This window comes from Bubalus kerabau, chromosome X (assembly GCF_029407905.1).
Source record: "Bubalus kerabau isolate K-KA32 ecotype Philippines breed swamp buffalo chromosome X, PCC_UOA_SB_1v2, whole genome shotgun sequence".
Taxonomy (NCBI): Eukaryota; Metazoa; Chordata; class Mammalia; order Artiodactyla; family Bovidae; genus Bubalus; species Bubalus kerabau.
Genome location: NC_073647.1, coordinates 87,737,246 through 87,746,771, shown reverse-complemented (window position 1 = coordinate 87,746,771; position 9,526 = coordinate 87,737,246). Strand labels below are relative to the sequence as shown.

The 9,526-nt window shown below is 39.5% G+C and overlaps 1 long non-coding RNA gene across 1 annotated transcript in view; it reads left to right on the top strand.

The window, feature by feature from the left end:
* Positions 1–6,871: 6,871 nt before the first annotated feature.
* LOC129639442 (uncharacterized) overlaps positions 6,872–9,526 on the top strand; it is a 32,718-nt gene continuing 30,063 nt past the window's right edge. The window contains exon 1 of the long non-coding RNA XR_008708421.1: positions 6,872–7,032. This is a non-coding gene — a long non-coding RNA (uncharacterized LOC129639442). The remainder of the gene's footprint in view (positions 7,033–9,526) is intronic.

The window sequence follows — 9,526 nt, the reverse complement described above, 5'->3', positions numbered from 1 at the left end:
AAAATCACCCATTCCCATCCATTTTAGTTCACTGATTCCTAAGATGTTGATGTTTACTCTTATCATCTCCTGCTTGACTATGTCCAATTTACCTTGATTCATGAACCTAACATTCCAGGTTCCTGTACAATCCTGTTCTTACAGCATTGAATTTTATTTTTATCATCAGGCACATCTACAACCGAGCATTTTTTCTACTTTGACCCAGCTGCTTAATGCTTCCTGGAGCTTTTAGTAATTGTCCTCCTCTCTTCCCCAGTAGCCTATTGGACACCTTCCTATCTGGGAAGCACATCTTTCAGTGTCTTTTTTTTTTTTTTTTTTGCCTTTTTATACAGTTCATAGGGTTCTTATGGTAAGAATACTGGAGTGGTTTGAATTTCCTCCTCCATACCTCGAGTAACAGGAAAATTTGGCCTTGGAGTACAGAATGAAGCAGGGCAAAGGCTAACAGAGTTTTGCCAAGAGAATGCACTTGTCATAGCAAACACTCTTTTCCAACAACACAAGAGAAGACTCCACATGGACGTCACCAGATGGTCAATATCAAAATCAGATTGATTATATTCTTTGCAGCCAAAGATGGAGAAGCAAAACAAGACCAGGAGCTGACTGTGGCTCAGATCATGAATTCCTTATTGCCAAATTCAGACTTAAATTGAAGAAAGTGGGGAAAACCACTAGACCATTCATGTATGACCTAAATCAAATCTCTTACAATTATACAGAGAAAGTGAGAAATTGATTCAAGGGATTAGATCTGATAGACAGAGTGCCTGAAGAACTATGAATGGAGGTTCGTGACATTGTACAGGAAATGGTGATCAAGACCATCCCCCCAAAAAAGAAAAGCAAAATCGTTGTCTGAAGAGGCCTTACAAATAGCTGTGAAAAGAAAAGAAGAGAAAGGTAAAGGAGAAAAGGAAAGATATACCCATTTTAATGCAGAGTTCCAAAGAATAGCAAGGAGAGATAAGAAAGTCTTCTTAAATGATCAATGCAAAGAAATCGAGGAAATGAATAGAATGGGAAACACTAGAGATCTCTCCAAGAAAATTAGAGATACCACAGAAACATTTCATGCAAAGATGTGGTCAATAAAGAACAGAAATGGTATGGACCTAACAGAAGCAGAATATATTAAGAGGTGGCAAAAATACACAGAAGAACTATACAACAAGATTTTCACAACCCAGATAATCACGATGCTATGATCACTCACCCAGAGCCAGGCATCCTGGAATATGAAGTCAAGTGGGCCATAGGGAAGCATCACTATAGACAAAACTACTGGAGGTGATGGAATTCCAGTTGAGCTATTGCAAATCCTAAAAGATGATGCTGTGAAAGTGCTGCACTCAATATGCCAACAAATTTTGAAAACTCAGCAGTGGCCACAGGACTGGAAAAGATCAGTTTTCATTAAAATCCCAAAGAAAAACAATGCCAAAGAATGTTCAAACTACTGCACAATTGCACTCATCTCATATGCTAGCAAATTTATGCTGAAAATTCTCCAAGCCAGGCTTCAACAGTACATGAACAGTGAACTTCCAGATATTCAAGCTGGATTTAGAAAAGTCAGAGGAACCAGAGATCAAATTGTCAACATCTGTTGGATCATGGAAAAAGCAAGTGATTTCCAGAAAACCACCTACCTCTGTTTTATTGACTATGCCAAAGCTTTTGACTGTGTGGATCACAACAAACTGTGGAAAATTCTGAAAGAGATGGGTTACCAGACCACCTGACCTGTCTCCTGAGAAATCTGTATGTAGGTAAAGAAGCAACAGTTAGAACTGGACGTGAAACAACAGAATGATTCCAAATTGGGAAAGGAGTACGTCAAGGCTGTATATTGTCACCCTGCTTATTTAACTTATATGAAGAGTACATCATGACAAATGCTGGACTGGATGAAGCACAAGCTGGAATCAAGATTGCCAGGAAAAATATTAGTAACCTCAGATATGCAGATGACACCACTCTTGGCAGAAAGTGACAGAAAGTGAAGAGTAACTAAAAAGCCTCTTGATGAAAGTGAAATAGGAGAGTGAAAAATTTGGCTTAAAGCTCAATAGTCAGAAAACTAAGATCATGGCACCCGGTCCCATCACTTCATGGCAAATAGATGGGGAAAGAGTGGCTGACTTTATTTTTCTGGGCTCCAAAACCACTGCAGATGGTGACTGCCGCCATGAAATTAAATACACTTACTCCTTGGAAGGAAAGTTATGACCAACCTAGACAGTGTGTTAAAAAGCAGAGACATTAGTCAAGTCTATGGTTTTTCCAGTAGTCATGTATGGATGTGAGAGTTGGACTGTAAAGAAAGCTGAGCGCTGAAGAATTTATGCTTTTGAGCTGTGGTGTTCGAGAAGACTCTTGAGAGTCCCTTGGACTGCAAGGAGATCTAACCAGTCCATCCAAAAGGAGATCAGTCTTGGGTGTTCACTGGAAGGACTGATGTTGAAGCTGAAACTCCAAACTTGGCCACCTGATGTGATGAGCTGACTCATTTGAAAAGACCCTGATGTTGGGAAAGACTGAGAGCAGGAGGAGAATGGGACAACAGAGGATGAGATTGTTGGTTGGCATCACCAACTCAATGGACATGAGTTTGAGTAAACTCCGGGAGTTGGTTATAGACAGCGAGGCCTGACGTACTTCAGTCCATGGGTACACAAAGAGTCAGACACGACTGAGCGGCTGAACTGAACTGAATATTTCTTATTGAAATCCTGCCATTCTTAGTAGACTCAGCCTACTCTCTCCTTCCCCTGTAATGCTTTCCTGAGTTCCATCCTGAATTTCCATTTCTCACTCCAGTCATTACCTTACTTCTGCTGTGAAATCTTGCAACCTTAAATGTGACATTATTAGACCCTTATCACATATATGTTGCTTCATATTTGTGGCAATTGCATAATGTCTTATCTGGCTAACTAGATGCTAAAAATTTGTTTGGACGTGGTACTCTGCCCTTTGCTATCATTTTTTTCCCACACTTTCCCCCTCATTCTCTCCTCCCAAGCTGCATTTTATCCACTTGTCTTTCATTTAGCAATTTTGAAAATATTTGCTGAATGGAGTGTGAGAGGGAAAGAGCATCATAATAAACTCTAGAGAAACCCAAAGCAAATAGAAACTTTTTTAAAAAAATAAACAAAGCATTACCCCCATATTCTGCCAGACCTTGGAGTACAGAATAAAAAGACAAAGCAGGGGTAATATATTTTGGTATATTGTCAGCATACCTGACTTAAGGAAAATTTAGATTAATTTACTCTCCCCCCACCTTTATTTTTCCCCAACTAGCTCAGGACTATTCTCACCATAGCTATCATAGTGCAAAGTTATTAAAGACTATTTTTGGCAGCTTAGTTTTCCCATCCTGGAATCTCTTCAGTTTTCCTTTATGACTTGTTCCCACCATCTACTTCTGTCTTTTCAATTCTAATTAAATCATTTACACTAAGATTTTAAGTAAGTACATTTTTAAGTGAGCATCAGAATTGGAAAATCAACTTTAAAAAGAAGAAATGCTTACCTCCAAAGGGCTGGTGTTTCAGACATTAGTGAAGGAAGCATTTTAAAGTAGAGCCCTACAGGTTCTCCATATAGTATATCACACAGATATGTCCTGGTGTGAGACTGGACCTGCACTAACATACTTCTTTCTCCTATGGCCTACATGAAAAATGCCCTCTCTCTGATCTAAAAATCAAATCTTGGGAAGTGCTTTTAGCTGTCTCTTGTTCATCTTCCAGTGGTTCTAATGGTGGTAATGTGGTAGGGTATGTGTGTATGTTCATTCACTAAGTCATGTTCAATTCTTTGCAACCCTATGAACTATAGCTTGCCAGGCTCTTCTGTCCATGGGATTCTCCAGGCAAGAATACTGGAGTGCGTTGCCATTCTTCCTCTAGGGGATCTTCCCAACCCAGGGATAAACCCACATGTCCTGCATCTCCTTCATTGGCAGGTAGATTCTTTACCACTGAGCCCCTGGGGAAGCCCAGTGGTAGAGTATTAGGTGCCTAATACAGTATGGTGCTAAGCTCTGGGGCTCCAAGGTTCCGTCTTCAAGAGGTTGTGGTTATGAATATTGGCTACAGGAAACAAGCCTCTTTTCACTCAGTCCTCCCTAAACTGAAAGGAAATGAGTGCTTACCTACAGTTCCTGGTCACAAAGGTTCTGAGGGAAATGGGGAGTGGGTGGACAGGATATGGTGAGTTAAATATCTCCAAACCTCTTAAGTAGTAGGGTATTTATTTCATTGTTAAGACTTTGAAGATTTAAACATAAAAGAATACTCTAGGCAGAGGTCATCCCTAGCTTGACCTCTCCTATTTCGAGCTACCTAAGGGACATCCTCTTGAAGAGATCTCTACTATTTCCCATTCTATTGTTTTCCTCCATTTCTTTGCATTGATCACTGAGGAAGGCTTTCTTATATCTCCTTGCTATTCTTTGGCACTCTGCATTCAAGTGTTAATATCTTTCCTTTTCTCCTTTGCTTTTCGCTTCTCTTCTTTTCACAGTGATTTGTAAAGCCTCCTCAGACAGCCATTTTGCTCTTTTGCATTTCTTTTCCACGTGGATGGTCTTGCTCCCTGTCTCCTGTACAATGTCAGAAACCTCCATCCATAGTTCATCAGGCACTCTGTCTATCCGATCTAGTCCCTTAAATCTATTTCTCACTTCTACTGTATAGTCATAAGGGATTTGATTTAGGTCATACCTGAATGGTCTAGTGGCTTTCCCCACTTTCTTCAATTTAAGTCTGAATTTGGCAATAAGGAGTTCATTATCTGAGTCACAGTCTGCTCCTGGTCTTGTTTTTGCTGACTGTATAGAGCTTCTCCATCATTGGCTGCAAATGATATAATAAATCTGATTTCAGTGTTGACCATCTGGTGATTTCCACATGTAGATTCTTCTCCTGTGTTGTTGGAAGAAGGTGTTTGCTATGACCAGTGCATTGTCTTGGCCGAACTCTGTTAGCCTTTGCCCTGCTTTATTCTGTACTCCAAGGCCAAATTTGCCTGTTACTCCAGGTGTTTCTTGACTTCCAACTTTTGCATTCCAGTCCCCTATAATGAAAAGGACATCTTTTTTGGGTGTTAGTTCTAGCAGGTCTTGTAGGTCTTCATAGAACCGTTCAACTTCAGCTTCTTCAGCGTTATTGGTCAGGGCATAGACTTGGATTACCATGATATTGTAATGGTTTGCCCTGGAAATGAACAGAGATCATGCTGTCGTTTTTGAGATTGTATCCAAGTACTAACCCTAACCCTGCATCTTGAGAAACCTGTATACAGGTCAGGAAGCAACAGTTAGAACTGGACATGGAACAACAAACTGGTTCCAAATAGGAAAAGGAGTACGTCAATGCTGTATATTGTCACCCTGCTTATTTAACTTATATGCAGAGTACATCATGAGAAATGCTGGCCTGGAGGAAGCACAAGCTGGAATCAAGATTGCCAGGAGAAATATCAATAACCTCAGATATGCAGATGACACCATCCTTATGGCAGAAAGTGAAGAAGAACTAAAGAGCCTCTTGATGAAAGTGAAAGAGGAGAGTGAAAAAATTGGCTTAAAGCTCAACATTCAGAAAACTAAGATCATGGCATCTGGTCCCATCACTTCATTGCAAATACATGGGGAAACAGTGGCTGACTTTATTTTTCTGGGCTCCAAAATCACTGCAGATAGTGATTGCAGCCATGAAATTAAAAGACACTTACTCCTTGGAAGGAAAGTTGTGACCAACCTTGATAGCATATTAAAAAGCAGAGGCATTACTTTGCCAACAAAGGTCTGTCTGGTCAAGGCTATGGTTTTTCCAGTAGTCATGTATGGATGTGAGAGTTGGACTATAAAGAAAGCTGAGTGCTGAAGAATCGATGCTTTTGAACTGTGGTGTTGGAGAAGACTCTTGAGAGTCCCTTGGACTGCAAGGAGATCCAACCAGTCCATCCTAAAGGAGATCAGTCCTGGGTGTTCATTGGAAGGACTGATGTTGAAGCTGAAACTCCAATACTTTGGCCACCTGATGTGGAGAGCTGACTTATTTTAAAAGACCCTGATGCTGGGAAAGATTGAGGGCAGGAGGAGAAGGGGACAACAGAAGATGAGATGGTTGGATGGCATCACCGACACAACAGACATGGGTTTTGGTGGACTCCGGGAGTTGGTGATGGACAGGGAGGCCTGGCGTACTGCAGTTTATGGGGTCACAAAGAGTGGGACATGGCTGAGTGACTGAACTGAACTGAACTGAAGGGACATTCTTAGACAGGGTGTGTCCACTTTGGTACTTGAACACAGTAGTTGAGGGTCTGTGAGAAAAGATAACAGTAAAGATTACAGTCATCCACTATCTATGCATGTGGCCAAAGGAAACCTAGTTTCAGAAAAAGGCTGCATTCACAAATAGGCTGTGTATTATCACAGTCTCAAAGCTGAGTGCAACCACAAGATTGAAAGACAATGCACTGTGGTCCTATAAATAGAAATGAGAATTTCTCCGTTAAGTGTAAAGCTTTGCAGACTGTATGTGTAGCCCATAGTTTTAGCCCTGCATCATTAATCAGAGAGAGAGAGAGAGAGAGAGAACATGCACAAATGTTAGTTCAAGCTGCCCGTGGAAAACGGAAATGTTCAGTGTTCAGAGTGGCTTGCACATTTCACTCTGACATCTCACTATCATGTTTTTCAATATGATAGTGGTTAGGCAATGCAGATAATTTTTTTTCTTTTTTCTCTTGCTTTCTTCATTTTTCTTTTGGCTTTCTTTTATTTTGTTTTCTATTTACTCTTTCCTTCCAACCTTTATCCCTCCTTTGTTTCTCTTGTGCTTTCTTTTTTTCTTTTTTTTTTGGTAGGGATTTGTAGTGAAGAGAGATTGGATTAGCTTTTCTCAGAACAAAGAACTTAAATTGATCAGTAGCATCCATGTTGGAGTGGCTCATAATGAATTATTTGGATATCTATGGAGAAAACAGAAAGAAGTTGAAATGGTAAGCTCCACTTTTTAAATGCATATTAGCTGTTATCTGTGCCTTTCACCTTTGATCTCTTCGATTGACCTCTTTACACCAGATTCTGGGCAAACTCTCAGATCTAAGGGTGGCATGGATGTAGTAAACCTGGACCATCCTTGTATGTCATTTCCTTGGTATTTGCACAAACAAAAATAATTGTACAGTTGGCTACCTGAGGTGGGAAGGAGGAAGAATCTTTGAACTTGGAGAAATATAAGTTTGACATAGAGAGGTTTTTCATAATGTGTTTCCATCAGTTGATACTGAATAAAAATAGCCTTATGGACATTCATGATTTAATCAACTCCGTATTAAGTAGAGTTGCTTATATGAATGTTCAGGATTGTTTTTATCTACTCTTTGCTATAACTCTTTGGAGATGATATTTTTACCTGCCAAAATATTAAATTTGTGACATTTTCAAAATGAGCTATAATAAGAAAACAATAAGACCCTTATCAACATGAATGTGTGTTCCTATTAGCTTGTATAAGTTACATATTTTCACTCTAAATTATAATTTAAATTATAATAAATGTTAGCTATAGAGAATTCTCTTTCAAACAAAACATTTCAGTAAGAAAAAACATATTTCTAATGAGGGGGGAAATAAGAAAGATAACAGACACAGTTGCTCATACATAAGCTGTATCTATGAGAATAAATAATCAGTATATTTATAAAGTCAACAGATAAAATAATTTTGAATTAAGTTTGCATTTTATACATCTATAATTGACAACTTATTTTGAAAAAATGTAAGTGAAATTGTTTTCTAGTATGCATGTTGTTTTTCTTTTATGCTCAAAGAGAAAATATTAATGAAGATAACTTCAAAATTTCAAACTCCCTGGGTTGGGAAGATCCCCTGGAGAAGGGACTAGCAACCCAAACCAGTATTCTTGCCTGTAAAATCCCATGGATGGAGGAGCCTGGCAGGCCCCAATCCATGGAGTCACAAAGAGTTGGACACGGCTGAACAACTAACACACTCACATTCAAATTTTAAGTGATGAGTCTATCAATAGCATGTAACCACTAGAAATTGCATCCCAAGATTAAAAGAAAGGAAATTATATATTTTTATAGTGCAACAAGAACCAAGATTAAATTCCAAATGATTTTCCTTCTCCCTTCTCTGCTGTTGACAGTTGTGTGCAAGGGCTTCATATTATAATGCTATAATATTTCCAAGGAAGAAAAAAGTTATAATATTATTCAACTAGCAAAGCTACATTTGTTTTTTAGAAAGCTTTGTGTCATTCAGCAAGGAGTATATATTTCTGAGTGTTTTAGTTGCTGTAAATCTCAGATATGGTGGCAAAAGCACCAATCTCATAGATGGGATTTAAGTTTTTTAGCCCAGGGAAAGATTCCATACTAGTGAATATTTGGAATACATAAATGCCATCTTCCAAGAAGTCTGTGCCAGAGGAAGATTTTTTTAATTACAAAAATTTTCTTTGCACTTGTGAACACATGTACCACTCTGCCTTGCTAATGTTTACAGTAACATTTATGTGAGACAGGAACCATCTAGTGTATCTATTCTGTTGGGGCCAGCACATATAGTACAGAACATTGTAAAGGTGAATAAACACATGAGGGTCATTGACTCTTCCAAAAAGTTCACTGAATTTCCACCTAGGGATTCTTAGGAATGAATGAACTCATTTATCCCCCTTAACACTAGGTTCAGTTCAGTTCAGTCACTCAGTTTTGTCCGACTCTTGGCGACCCCATGGACTGTAGCATGCCAGGCTTCCCTGTCCATCACCAACTTCCAGAGCTTGCTCAAATGAATATCTGTCGAGTTGGTGATGCCATCCAACCATCTCATCCTTTTGTCTTCCCCTTTTCCTCCTGCCTTCAATCTTTTCAAGCATCAGGGTGTTTTTTAATGAGTCAGTTCCTTGTATCAGGTGGCCAACGTATTGGAACTTCAGCTTCAGCATGAGTCCTTCCAATGAATATTCAGGACTAATTTCCTTCAGGATTAAGTGGTTTGATCTCCTTGCACTAGATAGCTGAAATTAAAAGGAGAAACAAGCATGCTTTCTGTCTTTCTCTGATAGACACTTTTGGCACCAATCAGATACCTAAAACTGAGAAGAGAATTTAAATTCTTCTTCTGATCCTTTACTTAATCCTGGAAGAGCGACCATAGAGAGTCTTATTTCCTTTGTTCATTAAAATGACATCCCCAAAGGCTTCTTCTTATGCCATAGGTCCCAAGAACCAGTCAGCAGAACCCTAGTGAGAGAACATGAAATTATTAGAGGCATACTTGAATCTTGTCATTCACAGGATTAGTCCCGAACATCAAGACTGCTTTATGCTTTGAGAAGTGACCAGGTTCGATGCACGATACTGGATGCTTGGGGCTGGTGCACTGGGACGACCCAGAGGGATGGAATGGGGAGGGAGGAGGGAGGAGGGTTCAGGATGGGGAACACATGTATACCTGTGG